Source organism: Perca flavescens, chromosome 16 (genome assembly GCF_004354835.1).
Source record: "Perca flavescens isolate YP-PL-M2 chromosome 16, PFLA_1.0, whole genome shotgun sequence".
Lineage (NCBI taxonomy): Eukaryota > Metazoa > Chordata > Actinopteri > Perciformes > Percidae > Perca > Perca flavescens.
This window is the reverse complement of record NC_041346.1, coordinates 2803680-2822470: the sequence shown is the minus strand read 5'-3', so window position 1 is coordinate 2822470 and position 18791 is coordinate 2803680. Positions and strand designations below refer to the sequence as shown.

At 41.4% G+C, this 18791-nt stretch overlaps 2 long non-coding RNA genes across 2 annotated transcripts; both read left to right on the top strand.

Moving 5' to 3' along the window:
* The first annotated feature begins 1812 nt into the window (after window positions 1-1812).
* On the top strand, window positions 1813-2770 carry LOC114570487 (uncharacterized). The gene is made up of 4 exons (XR_003694530.1): window positions 1813-2019; window positions 2135-2231; window positions 2330-2447; window positions 2566-2770. It is a non-coding gene; the product is annotated as an uncharacterized LOC114570487 (long non-coding RNA).
* A 13352-nt stretch (window positions 2771-16122) lies between these two features.
* On the top strand, window positions 16123-17605 carry LOC114571534 (uncharacterized). Its single transcript, XR_003694659.1, has 2 exons — window positions 16123-17289; window positions 17392-17605. It is a non-coding gene; the product is annotated as an uncharacterized LOC114571534 (long non-coding RNA).
* Window positions 17606-18791: the final 1186 nt, after the last annotated feature.

Sequence of the window (18791 nt, the reverse complement as noted above, 5' to 3'; positions counted from 1 at the left end):
TAGCGGTAGCTATGTAGCTTGGTTACATTTTTCAAGACAAATCTAGTTGTAGTCTTGCAATTTGTGACCCTGCAATATCTCCAGTCTTTACATATTATGACATATATATATGATATCTTTGACGTTAGATGTGAGATGATTTTCTTTAGCTGTGAGATGGTGTCAGACTTTAGTCTTTTCAAAGTCTTCTAGTGTATGGTAGGCATAAGTGGGGTCTTTACCAAGCTCTTTGAAAGTCTTCTGGATTTACATGCCAAGGACCCAAAGGATTTTAGGCCAGTTGCCCTAACATCCGTACTGTGCAAATGCATGGAGAGAGTTGTAAGTGACAAACCTCTCCAGAATGGTGGCAGCAAGACAATACTCTTCCACTTGGTTTATAACTAAATGTTGTTTTATCCCCAGATTTCTTCTCTTCCTACACAATCAACATATCCTGCAGCAGAAAAGGAATGACTCTTTTTAAGTATGCAGATGATACACTGCATGAAAAGTGGGATTTTCATCAGTAAGCGGCACTGTAGATTGTCGTGGAACTTCAGGTTTATGACTTTACACGGCAATTTACAAGCAACACCGAAAACTGCCGTAAATTGTCGTAAATTGACATGGGCCTTGCTTGGCAGTTGTCCCCCCATGACCCCTTCCTCCCTCTAATTCTAGGGGAGGCTTTAACATGTAAATAAAAATGCTGTGAGCTATACAAATGCAAATCAGGGTAGCAGCAGGGGGAGTTTTACCCCAAGTGACATTTTTCTAAAAGGTATTAACTTCATTTTAAGAATTTTTATTGTAGACTCTTAAATTTGAGCTTGAATTGATTTATTTAATGACAGTATGCTAGATGAATTACTGTGTATATCATTAGCAATGACCAATGTTATGTAAAAAAGATACACAAAGTAATTTATTTCAACAATTAGTTTTAATCAGGCTTTGCCACAAAGGTAAAATGTGCATTCCATGATTCATTCACAGTCTCCTAGAGCTCAACCACTGTGCATAGTGGCATGACTACAGTGACCTTTCTTTGGTCTTGTTCATCCAAGATTGGCTGGTGGAATGGAGACAGAGGCACCGCTGTACAGTTTGTTTTACAGTCTTTCTGCTAACACCAAAACACTGTGCTTCACATAAAGCATATCAGCTTTGTCATTGCATGACAATGTCCCAACCATTTGTCTTCTTAAAATACTGGCAAATTCAGCACCATATTCACATGTCCATGGCATATGAAGCTGTTGGCTCTGCTGAAATGGCCTCATAATCTGGACTTCAATTGTCCTATGGTTATTAATCTTTCCCAGTATTCCATTAAAACTCACTGTAATTCACCCCCACACCAGTGTGTGCACTGTTCGTACCCTGCTGGTTAATCTGCCCCTCTTTGTCTCTCTCTATCACTCAGCCCCACCCCCTACCCCTGCCTTCACTGCTTTGATTCGAAAAATAGCAGCGGGAGATGAGTCCAAGAGTTAGAACCAAAGCTTCCAAAGTATGGGAGTATTTCAGGCCAACTGGTAAAAGAGTTGTCTGTACACTCTGTCAAACTTCACTTGGAAACGCACGGGAGTTGTTCAAGATGTACGGAGCGGGGTTTTTTTTCTCCTCCATATCACCTCCGGGGCTCCATAAAGATGCGCTCACAGAAACAGAAAAAAAGGTATAAAATTATTAATGAAAAGTATATGATTGTTTTAATATATATATATATATATATATATATATATATATATATATATATATATATATATATATATATATAACTCTTGAAAAGTACAGTGACTGTCTTTGGATGTTAAACAGGCTACTTAGACTTGGCAGTAATGTTTTAAACTCCACCATGCACGCAAGTTTAAACACGAGCAGCACAGCTGTATACCTGGCTGCTTTCAGCGTGATTCATTACAGAGCTAAACGGGTGAGTTGCTTTATAAAAGTGTATTTTTTTGGTCTTGTAATTTACAGGAAGCAGACAACTCAGAGACAAACTAGCAGGCGCTACGAACCGGAGCTAGGGTAAGATTTAAAGAATATGCTTTCATTAAATGACTTTCATTCATTCTTCTGTATAAGGACATAGATACGTCAATAGATACTGATCTTAACCGTACATTTTTTTTTTTTTTTACAGACTAACGTCGCTTCATAACGAGGCTGTGACCTATATTTGCTCGGAGCTATGTCTGCAAGTCCAGATTTAAATCACGCTGATAATTACGCCATTGTGTGTAAGTATTTTTTACTTTTTCATCTTTCCTTGTTTAATTTTACTGTGACTTATGTTTTTGACTTTTTTTTATTCATACCACTCTCATTTGTTTTCCAGCTGCCTGTAGGACATATTACAAGACAGCACGCTGGAGCTTCAGGTAAGCAACCAGATCTGGCATCGTGGGCAGAAGCTGTGAAGAGTTCAGCTCGGAGTCGGTCGAGAAGAAAAGAGGGTAAGATTAGATCCGTTTTTGGTTAATGTAAATATTTTTCAGGTGCATTTATAGATGTGTTGTGTCCATAAGCAGTGCATTACGCAGTACTGATTGTCTTTATTTATTGATTTTACAGCTGAGACAGAGTGTGCTGCCTGCGGGTGAGGTGGACATTTGGAAGTGCGCCACCATAGACCTGATGATCCAAAATACAGGACAACGCACCACAGACGTCTGCAAAATGGACCGAATTCAGACAGAATGCTGCTGGTTACCTACAGCTCCGAGGCGGCCGCGGGTTAGGGGTTGACGGTGCTGTAGGATTTGGCTTGTCGTGAGCGTGGGATATTTGTTGTGTGTGCTGTATGTCTCCTATGCTTTGTACATAGTTTTTGTGTTTGTGTTTTGTGTCAATAAAGCTCTATCTTTGAATAAACAGCACGTTCAATGACATGAATATACAACATAGCATATATAAAATATATATATATATATTTATTTCATATATATATATATATATATATATATATGCTAATACATAAATAAATAAATATATATATATAAAATTGTATTATTATAATAATAATAATAATAATGGCCCAGGGTGACCAATAGCCTAACCCATGACAGACCTGCCAACCAATCACGAGAGATTTTTCTTAAAAGTAGTGGTTTCATCCGGTAGTGAGTGAGGAAATTCCAGCCAGGCCAGACAGTCTCTGGCCCGGCGCGGTGTCGCTGCTATTCATATGCTAATTAGAGCCATTAGCACCTCCGCAGGAGCTCTCCACATACGTCATGGTTTGTTTTCGACAATATGTGGCACAGACGAACGCGACGTTCACAGCCTGTAAATTGTCGTTAAAGTGATGGTTCGGAGTAATTTCACCCTATTGTCCTTTGCACCATGACCTCGAGCCAAACACCCCCCCCAGAAGCTTTTTTCACCTGGGTCTAACATTGGGAGAGTTAGCGTAGAGTAGCGTTATCAGCTGAATAGCTTAGCGCAGGGGCTAATGGACCCACGTTTGTATCTCGTAAATTACCCCACTAATAATGCCCGAAATGATACCAAACGTCTACACTAGTACATATAGGTTATGCACTCATAAAACGATGGATTGGAAAGTTTGTAATTACACCAGAAGTTTATGTAAATAACACTTGCCTGCTGGCTTCTGCTCTCTGTTGTTGCTGCTTTTTAAAGGTCCCATGACATGGTGCTCTTTGGATGCTTTTATATAGACCTTAGTGGTCCCCTAATACTGTATCTGAAGTCTCCTTTCCGAAATTCAGCTTTGGTGCAGAACTACAGCCACTAGAGCCAGTCCCACAATGAGCTTTCCTTAGGATGTGCCATTTTTGTGTCTGAAGCTATTGAGGAGGAGAGTGGGAGGGGCAAGGTGGAGGGTGGGGGTGGGGCCTTGACCAACTGCCACTTTTCTCATTTGAAAGCCATGATGTCTCTCTCTCATGGGTTGGCCAACTTCTCTGGGCGGGCAAAGCAGAGAAAGGGGAGGTAACCTTGCTTGTTATGACCTCATAACAAGCAGATTCCAAAACGGCTCATCTGAGCTTTCATTTTCTCAAAGGCAGAGCAGGATACCCAGGGCTCGGTTTACACCTATCACCATTTCTAGCCACTGGGGGACCATAGGCAGGCTGGGGGAATGCATATTAATGTTAAAAAACCTCATAAAGTGACATTTTTATGCCATGGGACCTTTAAAGTAAGTGCAGTAGTATAACTAGCAGGAGACAAGTAATAATTGAGGTAAGTTTGGAGACATTACCTTATTTAATCATTAAATTAATAAATATTTTTGTTGTATCTATTTTTGTTGTATCTCTTTTCGGTGTAGTAATTTGTAGACAGCCCTAAGCACTCGTCTAACTGCAGGTAGCAGCAGCAGCAGCAACAGAGAGCAGAAGAGAGCAGACAAGTGTTCATAAACTTCTGGTGTACTTACAAACTTTACAATCCATCGTTTTATGAGTGCATAACCTATTTGTACTAGTGTAGAAGTTTGGTATCATTTCGGGCATTATTAGTGGGGTCATTTACGAGATACAAAGTGGGTCCATTAGCCCCTGCGCTAAGCTATTCAGCTGATAACACTACTCTACGCTAACTCTCCCAATTTCGACCCAGGTGAAAAAAGCTTCTGGGGGGGTGTTTGGCTCGAGGTCATGGTGCAAAGGACCCTAGGGTGAAATTACTCCAAACCATCACTTTAACTGCCGAAAATGAGGGGGATTTCCGGGCGTTTATGGGGACGGAAATCGTGTCCAAGTTGTTCACTGTCTGATGGTAGTGAACAACTTGGTCACAATTTTCTCCCTGGAGGGAACTGTGCTGTTGGCGCAATGAATTGTATAATAAATCAGGCTGGCAAGATAATAGACCCCTACAATCACACAGGATCCTACCTACCACTGCAGTCACTGCCATCAGGTCAAAGGACGTTACAAAGTCCTCTTGGCAATTAAAAACATATACAAAACATTCTTCATCCCCACTGCCATCCCCACAGTGAATAGTCACAGAGGCAACATATCCCACTCCATTCAGCCCTCTTTTGCATTGTTTGTATTGTTGTATTGCGGTATTATTATACAGTATGTATCTTATATGTATTTTATGTCATTGGAGCCTGCCTTGTCAAAGGCAAATTTCTGTCCCTAGTGGCAGACAATAGTTTTTTCTTATCTTTAATCATTTTCCATGTTGAATTAACTACCAATAATCAAGGTCGATGTTGATTGTTTTCTCCAGAAAAAGGGTAATGTGATAAGGCCTTGACGTATCAGGAACAGACACACTGTGACTGATAAGACACAATCAGCGAGCTTTTAGTTTAGCTTTTCTTTGAGAAAAGAACAAAGAACGGCACAGAAATCATTCTTAAAAACTGAAGATGTTGCTCTGCCTGGTTGTAGCACTATTTGAAAATTGAATTTGAAAGACAACCGTTTATCCCGCCCCTTGGATTGAGCCCTGCCAATGGTGAGTTCCCAGACCCAACATCTGGATGTGGGTCTGGCTTGTCAGGCTATACTAGTGTGGATTAAGTTTCCAACCTGACGTAAAAAAAGTGATGTAAAGGTTCTCTATGATGTTTTCTTGGAAACATGGTAATGTTTACTTTCAGTATTTCTTTCAAAAATCCTTAAGTTTGTTCACATCAATGCTTTACCAGCCAGCAGACTTTAGCCCTATTCGCACGGGATTAGTATTACCTGGTGACTTCCGAATAATTACGGAGAATGTCAGCGTTCTTAATCCTGCGTGAATTGGCCATGTCTGTAATTTGCAGTGGTGGAGGAAGTACTGGATTTCAGTACTTAAGTAAAAGTACAAATAACCAGAGACATATTTACTTTAGTAAAAGTAGAAGTACAAAAATGACAACCCTACTTAAGTAAAAGTAAAAAGTACCTGATTTTAAATGTACTTTAACCCCGTGAATTTATTCACAATTATATAAAAAAATGTATTATGTGTGTTTCTGGCTCCAAGCTGATGCTAAATTAAGTTGAGATTGTTAATTTGTCTATAGCATATAGAATAGATATAAATTTAGGTATGATGCAAATTAGCGACAACAGGCATTCATGGTAAAATTCTTTACAAAATGGTAAAATTAATAAATGACATTTTCCCATCTCAGATATGTAGATTTTATTCATGTCACAAAGTAATTGACAAATAAATGAATCTTGACAACAGCAAGAAAGAAAACACTCTCCTACTCCCTAACATTGACAGTAGTCTTTTTAGGGTTAGGGTTAGGGTTAATTTCGCTTCCGTGAACCGGATGTAGTTCCCACTCCGACCGGTTTTACGAGAAACCAGTGCGTGCAAAAGGTTCCTAGGTATGTATCGAATGTAAAGAAACCAGCATTGGGGGAATACACACGCTATCTCGCCTGCAGTCAGAATGGAAGGGGTTTGATGCAAATTAGCGACAGTCGGCGTTAAGGGGTTAAGTATAAAAAGTAATTTAATAATAGAATTTATTCTCTTAATGTCTATATTCTAATAATAATAAAAAAGAAAACAGTATGGGCTATGGCATTTTAATTAAGTTAGTTTTAGGTTAATGTAATTGTGCTTACCATCTGTCGCCCAGTTTACATTCTGACTTACAGTACAGGCCAAAAGTTTGGACACACCTTCTCATTCAATGCATTTCCTTTATTTTCATGACTATTTACATTGTAGATTCTCACTGAAGGCATCAAAACTATGAATGAAGACATATGGAATAAAAGTGTGAAATAACTGAAAACATGTCTTATATTTTAGATTCTTCAAAGTCGCCACCCTTTGCTCTGATTACTGCTTTGCACCCTCTTGACATTCTCTTGATGAGCTTCAAGAGGTAGTCACCTGAAATGGTTTTCCAACAGTCTTGAAGGAGTTCCCAGAAATGCTTAGCACTTGTTGGCCCTTTTGCCTTCACTCTGCGGTCCAGCTCACCCCAAGGCATCTCGATTGGGTTCAGGTCCGGTGACTGTGGAGGCCAGGTCATCTGGCGCAGCACTCCATCACTCTCCTTCTTGGTCAAATAGCCCTTACACAGCCTGGAGGTGTGTTTGGGGTCATTGTCCTGTTGAAAAATAAATGATGGTCCAACTAAACACAAACCGGATGGGATGGCATGTCACTGCAGGATACTGTGGTAGCCATGCTGGTTCAGTATGCCTTCAATTTTGAATAAATCCTCAACAGTGTCACCAGCAAAGCACCCCCACACCATCACACCTCCTCCTCCATGCTTCACGGTGGGAACCAGGCACGAAGAATCCATCCGTTCACCTTTTCTGCGTCGCACAAAGACACAGCAGTTGGAAGCAAAGATCTCAAATTTGGACTCATAAAACCAAAGCACAGATTTCCACTGGTCTAATGTCCATTCCTTGGGTTTCTTGGCCCAAACAAATCTCTTCTGCTTGTTGCCTCTCCTTAGCAGTGGTTTCCTAGCAGCTACTTGACCATGAAGGCCTGATTTGCGCAGTCTCCTCTTAACAGTTGTTCTAGAGATGTGTCTGCTGCTAGAACTCTGTGTGGCATTCATCTGCTCTCTAATCTGAGCTGCTGTTAATTTGCAATTTCTGAGGCTGGTGACTCGGATGAATTTATCCTCAGCAGCAGAGGTGACTCTTGGTCTTCCTTTCCTGGGGCGGTCCTCATGTGAGCCAGTTTCGTTGTAGCGCTTGATGGTTTTTGCAACTGCACTTGGGGACACATTCAAAGTTTTTGCAATTTTCCGGACTGACCTTCATTTGTTAAAGTAATGATGGCCACTCGTTTCTCTTTACTTAGCTGATTGGTTCTTGCCATAATATGAATTCCAACAGTTGTCCAATAGGGCTGTCGGCTGTGTATCAACCTGACTTCTGCACAACACATCTGATGGTCCCAACCCCATTAATAAGGGAAAAAAATCTAAAATATAAGACGTTTTCAGTTATTTCACATTTTTTTGTTAAGCACATAATTTCTTATGTGTTCATTCATAGTTTTGATGCCTTCAGTGAAAATCTGCCTTGTAAATAGTCATGAAAATAAAGAAAACGCATTGAATGAAAAGGTGTGTCCAAACTTTTGGCCTGTACTGTACAATTCTGGTTATCTATGGTGATCTGCATGAAGCTCGACTTTGCATTATTTCCCACGGGACAGTGAATGCTGCACACATTTATTTAGCGAGAACACACAGGCTTGGACAACAAGTATGTGGCTTCACAGCTAAGGAGGTCCGGGAGTGTTTTTAAGATAAAAATACGTATATTAATACGTATATTAACCCTATGTGAGTATCGGGAGCAGCAGCAGTAACAGGAGCAACGGTAGTACCGGAAGCGGTACGCGCCTGGCCAATAAATGCTATTGAAGGGCAGGTCTTGGCATGGCCATTGTGGGATCCGTAATATCGCGAGCGGCACCGGGAGTTGGACGGCCGTTGCTGAAGGCTTCCCTGCGGACTGCAAACATGTGACAGTCAGGAAGACGTTTTGGCAGGGGGAAACTGATCAGAAAATGTAACGAAAATGTAACAGAACGTTGTAGAAATGTAGTGGAGTAGAAAGTATAGATAATTGCTGCAAAATGTAACGAAGTAAAAGTCAAAAGTATGCACTATTGATTGTAATTAAGCAAAGTACAGATACGTGAAAAATGTACTTAAGTACAGTAACAAAGTATTTGTACTTCGTTACATTCGACCACTGGTAATTTGTAAAAATTCCCCTGCAGATGACCGATCATATTTCACCGAACACAGAGCTCCTGTGATAATGTTTGTCCCGCGCGAGTCCTTTTTTCATCCCTCTTGCAAAGACAGATACGGGGGGCTGCGGACGCCTTTAATGACCAACCTAGTCTGGACCAGGGCATGACCGGAGACCTCCTTTCCAGAGTCGATGTGCTCCCTGCAGCTTCATCATTGTATAATCCGTAATTCATTTGTAGATAAAAAAGTTTATATCTTTAACAAAAAAGGAAAAAAAAAATTTCTGGTGGCAGAATCAAAAAAGAAAAAACTATGAAAACACCTGTTTTTCTGGCTATTCCTCTTATTTTTATTCCTTTTGGATTGAAGAATGAAAAATTCTGCGTACAATTCATTATATTGTTTTGGTTTTTTTTTTTCCATATGAAAAAACATTTAAAACAAAAGTTTTGTTTTTGTTTTTTGCAATTTCATTTTCATTGCTTATTTTGGACACACTGTAGAACGATAGAACTGTGAATCTGTATCGCTCATAGATCTTGCCAGGTTAAAAGAGCCACATCCGTGACACAGAAAACCCTGGCTTTACGCCAGCTACACAGTGGCTGTGTTGCGGCTGCGTGGTGTTTTCTTTGTCTTTGCACACCAGAAATGTGTCTGACGCGGTGCTACTGCTGCTAGCCTTGTCTGTACACCCATTCCCATTGATAAAATGTACTCAAGCAGTAGTAATACTTCATGTTAAACATAAATATATACTAATTTGATTACAGCAAAGACAACGTTGGCATTATTGACGGCAAAACAGACTACAGAATATTTTGTTCTGTATTGACAGGTGCAATATTTGGTGCAATCAATAATTATTTATAATTATCTTTTAAAATTACATTTATATCTGCATTTATGTCAAAACCTAAAGACTTTCAAACATAAACATGTCATTTACTAAATTAAACACACGCTGATATGCTAACTACATTTAACCATGTATCTAGCTTATTGAAATAGCCAACATTACTTTATCGTGTGAACAGTTAGCTTAATGTATTATTGTATGTGACTTTTTTTTTGCGGGGTGCAAATGTTTCACCAAAACAGGTTCCTTTCCGAGATCATTTTGCAGAGCCAACAGAGCCTCTCAGGCAGAGATGCAGCAACCATGGGCAGTATGAGCAAAATAAAGTGCTTTATGAATATTACAGCATGTGTGGCACTGTCTGTTATTATTTGCCCCCCCCCACACTCTGAGTGAAGCTAAAGTCTAAAAACACGAGGTAACTACTGTCTTTATTGTATATAATATACCACAAGGGATTCTGAATTAATGTGTTTGAATGGGTGATATTAGTCCGGCTTAACTCAGCTTGGCCAACAGAGGGCGCTCTACGCTTTACACTTGACTGGGTATCAGTAGCTGAACCAGTAGTGCCAAAGTAGAATTCAGTACGTGATGAACAAGTCTAAGTGTACATGCTACAGCACCTGAACTGTGTTTTCATATTTCCTACAGGTAAGCTGACTGTAATCAGAACCCGGGTAATAGACATTAGTAGTTTGTGTTATTAGAGCTTTAGCTAACACCTGTGACATTAAGAGACATTGAATTTGACCGTGTTATGAGTGTGTACGTTTGCTGTCTCGTGTGTCTAAGATGGCGGACGCCGATAGTAATGACTTCAGCCGTGAAACACAAGCTACTACTTTTCTGTGTGAGCTGTAAGAAGTGGAACACATGTTTAGAGACATATATGGTTAAGACAGTAGTGAGAACAAACGGTGTGTAATGGGATGAACGGTAGTAAATGTTGTAGTAAACTTTAACTGTGTGTATTGTTAGCAGGCCAAGCTAATGCTAATCGCAGAGAATGCTAACGCCATAGCCCGAGCGTCGTGTAGGTTTTGATCAGTTGAGTGTGCCGTAGTCAGTGTTTAAACTTTAATTGTAATCCATGTAAACATAATACAGTAACTGGCTGTGGGTTAAAGAATAGTTATGTTAGCTAATTCCGTTTATAATTATAATTCATAGAAGTTTAAAAACAGTAAAACAGTAAGACTAATAAGACCAGTTCATTCGGTATGGAGCAATGTGGTATTGCTGAACTGTTATTTCCCGGTTTTCATGTAATTTCAAGTTATGCTGTTAGTCCTGTGTGTATGGTAATAAGAGTAATTTGACACTAAAAAGAGACAGTATTGTAGCTATGGTCACTTGCTAAATTACTTGTAGTCCCTGTAAGAGTAAGTAAACATGCATTTGGGTACATAACATGGGTATTGACACAAAGTAACAGCGGAAGCCATAGTTAGTATGGTACCAAGAATAGCACGTTTTTTAGTGTATGAGTTATGTGCATTATGAAGTTTATTGTGATTGATAGTAATTGAGTAAGAGTTATGAAAGTATATGTTGAACCAGTAGCGCCGAAGTAGAATTCAGTACGTGATGAACGAGTCTAAGTGTACATGCTACAGCACCTGAACTGTGTTTTCATATTTCCTACAGGAAATAAATGTGTTATCCCAAGAGTGAGTGTCCCCTCATTCTTAAAGGTGTAACACATGTAAACATGTTCTAGTAGAAACACCTCAACCTGAGAATTTTATATGATAGGTCTCCTTTAATAGCTGCCCTTGAAAGGTGAACCACATTGACTCAGACTGATACTGAGAGAAAAGTGAATACGTTAGTGTTTTATGTTTGCTCAAACTGGCCAGCAACCAAACCAAACAGCATACTGAATCAATATGATTAAAAAATATTGCATTTAAAAGAAGCATTTCTTTGTAAACTCTGTCTGCAGAGCAGGAACCTGATTCTGTTTTTAACTGAACGGTGCACAGTTATCAGAAAGTCTCCTGATGTATTTTTGATCAGTCATGGAGCCATGTCGGTCTAAAATTGCACAGATAGTAGAAATTAGCAGATTTGTTGTAGTAATGAAAATAATCAAATTTCTGCTTTAATGCTCCCTTAATGCAACATTTTAACTAAAAATCTCCCCTCATTTAGTTGTTTGATAGTGAAGACACTTTTTTTAAGTGATGACATTTTGTAAAATGAATTTATAAAAAAAGAAACATATTTTTGGAAAGTGAGGACAGTTTTTGAAAAGATTTTTTTAAGTGATGACATGGAAAGGGAGGACTTCTTTTCAATACTAAGTTTTTTTAGGATCAGATTGTCTGGTCCTTACTTCTTCAAAGACTGTTTGAGGAGTATCGACATAGAAGTTTGAACCGCACTGTACACAGTCAGTGTTAACTGCATCAAACTTTAGAACAAAGAGCAAATTGGTCATTTATTATTTGGGAGGTGCACTTCTTAATCTCCTCAGCGTCTAATGGCACCAACACTTCAGACAAAGTTAGAAAAGAAAAGGAGCTGCCTGTCACTGCCTGTTCCATTCTGAGACAGTTTATCATACGGAGCTGTAATCACACTGATAATGGAGTTCCTGAACTCCATTTACTGGCGTAACTTTCTCTATTGTCTCGCCGCGCTGTGTTTCCAGACTCCTCTTCATCAAAACGCCCTCGCTCTCCCTCCTCTCTCTCCGTCTCATCTCAAACCTGAAACGCTGGCAGAGAGCGCAATTAATCAGCCGGCCGTGCGAAGGCAGTCGGATCAATTAAGCTGCACGCAGAGGGGGGAGACGAGAACGGATCCATCTGAGAGAGAAGGAGAGGGAGCCTGAGGAGATGTTGAAAACAGTGTAAACAATGACAGAGCATGATTGCTGGTTCCAGACACAGCTGGGAATTACTAGACTGTTTCTACAACAAAGAGAATGTAGGGACAATGTTTCATACAAACCTACACCTACCTGAAGAATATACTCCTGACGTTAAACCTGTAGAAGAAAACCTATATTTACATTTCCTTCGTACATAGATTCGTACACACATTCTGGTTGGTAGCAATGGTAATGCATGGTGTTGAAATGTACGCTGTACTTGTCTGAGTGTGTGATAAAAACAATTTTACTGTTGAGCTGCTGTTAACTAATATTTCTCTCTAATCTCATTTTATTTAATTGGCTGTGCATATATAACAAGTCAGCTTTATTTCAATCAGGAGAGACTTAATGATGTCGGTCTTGTCTATGGTACACATCATTGATTTTATATGACAGCGTTGGGAGTTCTTTTCTCCACGTGAGACTTGATACTCAATGGTATTTCTTTATACCTTACAGCACTGCTCTGTTACTCAGAGGGCCATTATAAGACTCACTCTGCTGACTGGCTTTTACTTCATGTTCCACGAGCTCGGTCTGATTGTAACAAATTACAGCACTTCCTTAAAATCAACCCTCTTGTCCCTTTCGGACCAGAGGTCTTTAACATTTTTTAAACCAAGGACCCCTTTACTGAAAAAGAGACGGATCAGGGACACCCTACTACATTATACACTATATTGTATAAAATGAAGTTGCATATCATAAACTGGGCCTACACTAACATGTAGAGCGGCCTAAAGCCTTTATACATAACTTTTTTGCATAGAATGCTAAGCTATTCAAATAATAATTGTTGGCATGATTTTATTCAACATCTTTTAATGTTAAACATACTTCTGTCAGGTCCATTAAAGTAGCCTGGATGCCAGCCGAACTTAGCCCCGCCCACAACATTCGAGGTCGGGAAGTTCGGTCTGGACTTGCTCCGTTGAGGAGCAATTATTGCCCGAACAGGATCTGTTCGGACCAATCAAATTGTTGGACAGATGATCAACAGTAACAGAATCAACCACGTCACCAAAGAACGCTTGGGTTGAATTTGTTTACAACAGGTGGCTGCCGCTGGAGAACTGAGATGTGTAGATTCCACCATTGCGTCTGTTACAGACAATATCGACAGCGCATTCATTTTAAAATCCTCAGCGGAGGAGCCTCAACAACTGCCCGAAAGCATGGTAGCGTTATATGGTGGAGCGAGATAGAGAGAGACTGAAGAGAGGGAGCGCCCAGCGGCGTTAGAACAAAGCCGTAAATCAGAGAAATAAAACGTGTTTTCGCCGATTCATCTCTAGAAATGCAACTGCAGCGAGCATGTCACTATCACTAACGTTATCCACATTTATATTTACACGACGACGGGACAGCAGCAGCATTAGGGGACGCTCACACAGTTTAAAGCAACACTAGAGAACTTTTCCCGCTTCGGACCCCTACATGTTGAAAGCGGAGTTGTCCATTACATTACATTATGCAAGTTTGCCAGATCTGATAGTGGATCTGTAGTTTGAATGAACTGGACAATGTAATGTAATGGACAATTCCGCTTCCAACCTGTAGGGGGACCAAAGCGGGAAAAGTTTTCTAGTGTTGCTTTAAAGGTCCCATGACATGGTGCTCTTTGGATGCTTTTATATATACATTAGTGGTCCCCAAATACTGTATCTGAAGTCTCTTTTATATAGGTCTTAGTGGTTTCCTAATAATTCAGCCTTGGTGCAGAATTACAGCCACTTGAGCCAGTCCCACAATGAGCTTTCCTTAGGATGTGCCATTTCTGTGTCTGTTGCTATTGAGGAGTAGAGGGGGGGGGGGGGGGGCAATCGCCCCATGGCTTTTAGGGTTGAAGTGGAGTGGATGCTGCTGCAGTAGCCCCTATGTGCAGGGAATGAGCTGTGTAACGGTCTGGAGGCAGTCTGCAGAATTGGCAGAGGAGGCGTAGGTGAGATGCAAACCAGGCTCTAGACATTGGTTTCCCTTCTGAGTGACAAAGAGCGGCGCCTGCGGACCAGCACGAGGACGGCTCTTCAAGTAGGTCAGCGTGGAAGATAGAGGACAACAGACAGTATTAGATTATTAGATGAGATATAAACCTTCACTATTTCTTCACTATCTGTTTTGAAGTGTTTGAGAAACAAGGTGAAATGGTGATCATTAATTGGAACATCAGAAATGGTGAGAATGTGATTTGGGTCGAAGGAACAAGTGCTTTAAATTTTTTTGCCACCCCAAACCAAAGAAAGCTGTGAGAATGACTCTGTCTCTAACATTGTGTAAGGCCCAAAACACCCTTTCCTCAATCGTGATATACTAAAGGTAATGTGAAAGGGAGACGTTCATCATTGCCTCGAGGTGATTCCCTTTTGAGGCTGTTCAGCAAGAGGCGTATGGATGAGTTTTCCAGAATACTGGTAGCGGATGGATCCAGGCAGCAAAGATGGAAATGGATGCCAGCGACCGTACTTTGATGGAAGAAGGCTGCATTTTTTGAGTCTCAAAGCATCCATCCATCCATCCATCCATCTTCGTCCGCTTATCCGGTGTCGGGTCGCGGGGGGAGCAGTTCCAGCAGGGGACCCCAAACTTCCCTTTCCCGAGCAACATTAACCAGCTCCGACTGGGGGATCCCGAGGCGTTCCCAGGCCAGGTTGGAGATATAATCCCTCCACCTAGTCCTGGGTCTTCCCCGAGGCCTCCTCCCAGCTGGACGTGCCTGGAACACCTCCCTAGGGAGGCGCCCAGGGGGCATCCTTACCAGATGCCCGAACCACCTCAAAGCAGTGGCCTATAAAAGCACTAATACATGATATATTAACAGGCAGAGTGGTGAAATAAGACCAAGCTGAGTCATACGTTATTTAATGTAGATTTTACCAGACCCCTACACATGTACTGCACATCAGCGCGCACATAAGATTGGAGTGGATCATTTAATCTAGAATGGTTTGGCTGAAAAGGGGGCATTTCAGGCTTGATTGGGCTGCTTCTAGACACAGGAGATGGAATTTCTGGGAATTAAATCGAGACAGAGAATCGCCTACTTGATTATTCAAACCAGGGATATGAGCTGTGCGAAAATGATAATTGCCCAAAATTGCCAGCCATGTAAGACGTCTCATGAATCTATTAATGGATGGAACAGATGATTGTCTCGTGTTAATGATAATAACAGTTGCCTCCCTGTCGCAGAAAAAGAGAATTTGTTTCCTAGCCCAATGTTTAACCGATAGACTGTATGTTATTAGTGGACAGAGCATTCGGTTCGGCAAAGTGCTGCAAATGCGGAAGTGCCTTAACACTAGAACTGCCATGACGGTTTTATATTTTATAGGTGCAATAACTTTCTGAATAAAAAAATTCAATCCTGCTTCTACCTGACTTTTCCTAAAAGTGCCTTTTGTGTAATTTATTTTAAAAACATTTTAAATGAAAATACAGACAAAGAAAATATGATCAATTTAACCTATTTAGTAACTATCATTGTCTCTGTTAGAGAAACGTCACTAGTGTCAGGTAGCCATTTGTATTTACCGGTAGCTTATTTGATTTGCTTTTTGTAGCCTATTCAGTAACAAGTTTTTAGTAAAAATGTCCAGAATGAATGACCGAATGAAGAGGAATATGACTGTTGAAATGGCCTTGCAGATGCTTCAGAACATGGGAAGTGATGGTTCTGATGCTGGGGCTCTATCGGAGTCGGGGGAGGAAAGTGACAGCGATCATTCCTGGGTGAATGATATGTCCAACACTTCATCCTCATTAGAGAGTGAGTCCGTAGGCCAACAGCAGAAAAAGAGGACTTTCACCTAAGACTTTGGATTCAAATGTTCCGGTTACGCTTGATGGTCTCTTTGACGGCATTGAGCCGGTCACGGCTGATGTTCCCGGTGAGTTCCGCTGCATAGCTATTCTGGTCATATTTGCAATTGTAGGCTATCATTATTATTATTATCATTAGTCTATTAGTTATTGTTGTTTTTGGCCTTCCCAAACCAGTAGGCCTACCCCTCGAGCCAACTGAATACAGCCCGCCTGAGTCATCACGGCCGGAGGCGGCTGTGGAAATGGGGAAGGATGGGACGGCGTGGACGGTGCTTCAGCTGACTGAACGTCCGGGGAGGAAGCAGAGCCAAAACAACCTGACGGAAGCTGCTGGCCCCACAGCGCACGCAAAGCGCAACATTGAACATGCGCTCATGGCCTTTGTATGTTTCTTCGATAATAGCATGCTGAAGCACATCAGGGACTGCACTGTGGCTGAGGCCCATCGGCACCGTGTTGACAGCTCCTGGGACCTGACAGTGGCTGAACTAAAAGCATTTATAGCCCTGCTGTATGTCCGCGGGGCACAGGGTGCAAAACACATCGATGTGGACAGTCTGTGGTCAGAAAAATGGGGCTTGCCCTTTTTTTACAGAAACTATGGCCAGAAACAGATTTAGAGAGATCATAAAATTCCTGCGGCTTGATAAGAAGTAAACCAGACGCATTCATCTGCAGGATGACAAGTTTGCCCTGGTGTCGGCAACCTGGAAAAAGTTTGTGCAGAACAGCATAGCTTGTTACAAGCCTGGTGCCAACGTTATGATTGATGAGCAGCTGTTCCAAATATGTGCTGAATGGGGCTCCGTATCTAGGTAAATGTTATGGGAGCGGTTGGGTTTGTTTGTTTTCCTTGTCCTCTGTGTCTGTCCTTGTTGCTGGGGTGGCTGAAAGTAGGTCAAGGGGCGTGGCCAGGCAATCCACCTACCTGCACGGCTGCTGGCTATCCTGCAATCTCTTTCTGCTCAGCTGTTGCTGATTCTCTCATCACGGCTGCAGTATTTAGACCTGGTTGGAGCCTGTCTTCGGCGCCAGATCGTTACAACTACTAAAGTGGTAACTTGGCTCCCAGCGACTCATCCTCACAAGTTTTTTTTGCCTCATGTTTTGTCCCTCGTGCTCCGCTTACCTATGTTTTGTTTTTGTCCTCTCATCCAGACCTACGCCACTCGAACCTGTGCCTACGACTGCTGTGCCGCCAGCCTATCGCTCCTCACGCTTTTCATCTCCTCGTTTGGATCCCTGTGAGAGTTGTTTTTGGACACGCCACGCTCTGCCCACGCCGCTCCAGTCCTGTCTCCTCCACCGCTGCTGACTGTCTCAGGCTGCTGAGTTTTTGTTTATGACGTTCATTAAAGACATTCTAAACGTTTTCCTCTGTGTCTGTGTGTGATACTCCGTGTTCTGGGTCTTAGTCACAGCCATAACAGTAAAGAGGAGACGCAGAGCAAAGGTCAGCTCGTGGGAGAGAGTGTGGTGCTGAAACTGGCCGGAGCCATTTCTGTGGAAGGGAAGAAACATTACAACTGATAATTTCTTCATCTCATCAAAACTAGCCACTGCCTTACAGGCCAAAAAGACCAGCCTGGTTGGACCCCTGGGTAAAGCCAAACGTGAGTTGCCTCCCTTTGTAAAAGAGCAGGCAGACCGTTTACCAGGGTAAGCCGAGGAAAAATGTGTGCATTCTGAGCTCAGTGCACACAAGTGTGGGGATAAGAGATGGATAAACCTGAGTCGGTGACTTATTATAATAACGCCAAATACGGCGTAGATGCAGTGGCGGCTCCAGACAATTTTGATTGGGGGGGGCAATGAGGGGTCCTGGTCATTTCAAGGGGGGTCTCATGAAAACCAACAAAAAATACAGTGGACACAGCTAATAACTGCATATTACTGCTACTAAACAACAAAAACAACACAGCATATCAACAACTTTGTTTTTAATTAATTAATCAATTGCAGTTTGCAAACAATATGCTCGAACTTTAATTGCCATAGCCACACCCATGACAGAAAACATATTTACAAAATGGTATCTATTCTCATACTCTCGCCACCTTTTGATTGCCCTACTTCTGTCCAGTCTCCTCCTGTCCTCTTCTCTGCTCCTCTTACTCTCCAGTCTCCTCCTGTCTTCTTCTCTCCTCTCTTCAGTCTCCACAGGTGTGATTTACTGAAACATATGAGTTTATAGTACACATGAATAGGTTAGTATTAATGCTAAATACAGCAATACAATAGCAAGAGGTTCACTTCACTCACCAATATTGACAGCTCTTTTGTCCAGTCTCCTCCTGTCCTGCAGGTGATACAAATTTATTATTTGACCAATTTTAAGTTTTATTACATTTTCTTCCTGGAATCCACCTTGAAATCCTACCCCCTGTTGGGATCAGGATAATCCTGTTTTTTTGGATCAAAGTTATCCAAATCCTACTGACAAGTTTTGAACAACACAAACTGAAGGTTTCATCCAGATTAAAACTAGGATTGGATTCCGTGATCTAATCCTTCTTTCCCTTTTGAACAACCCATTTTCAAGATTTGATCCTATCAGA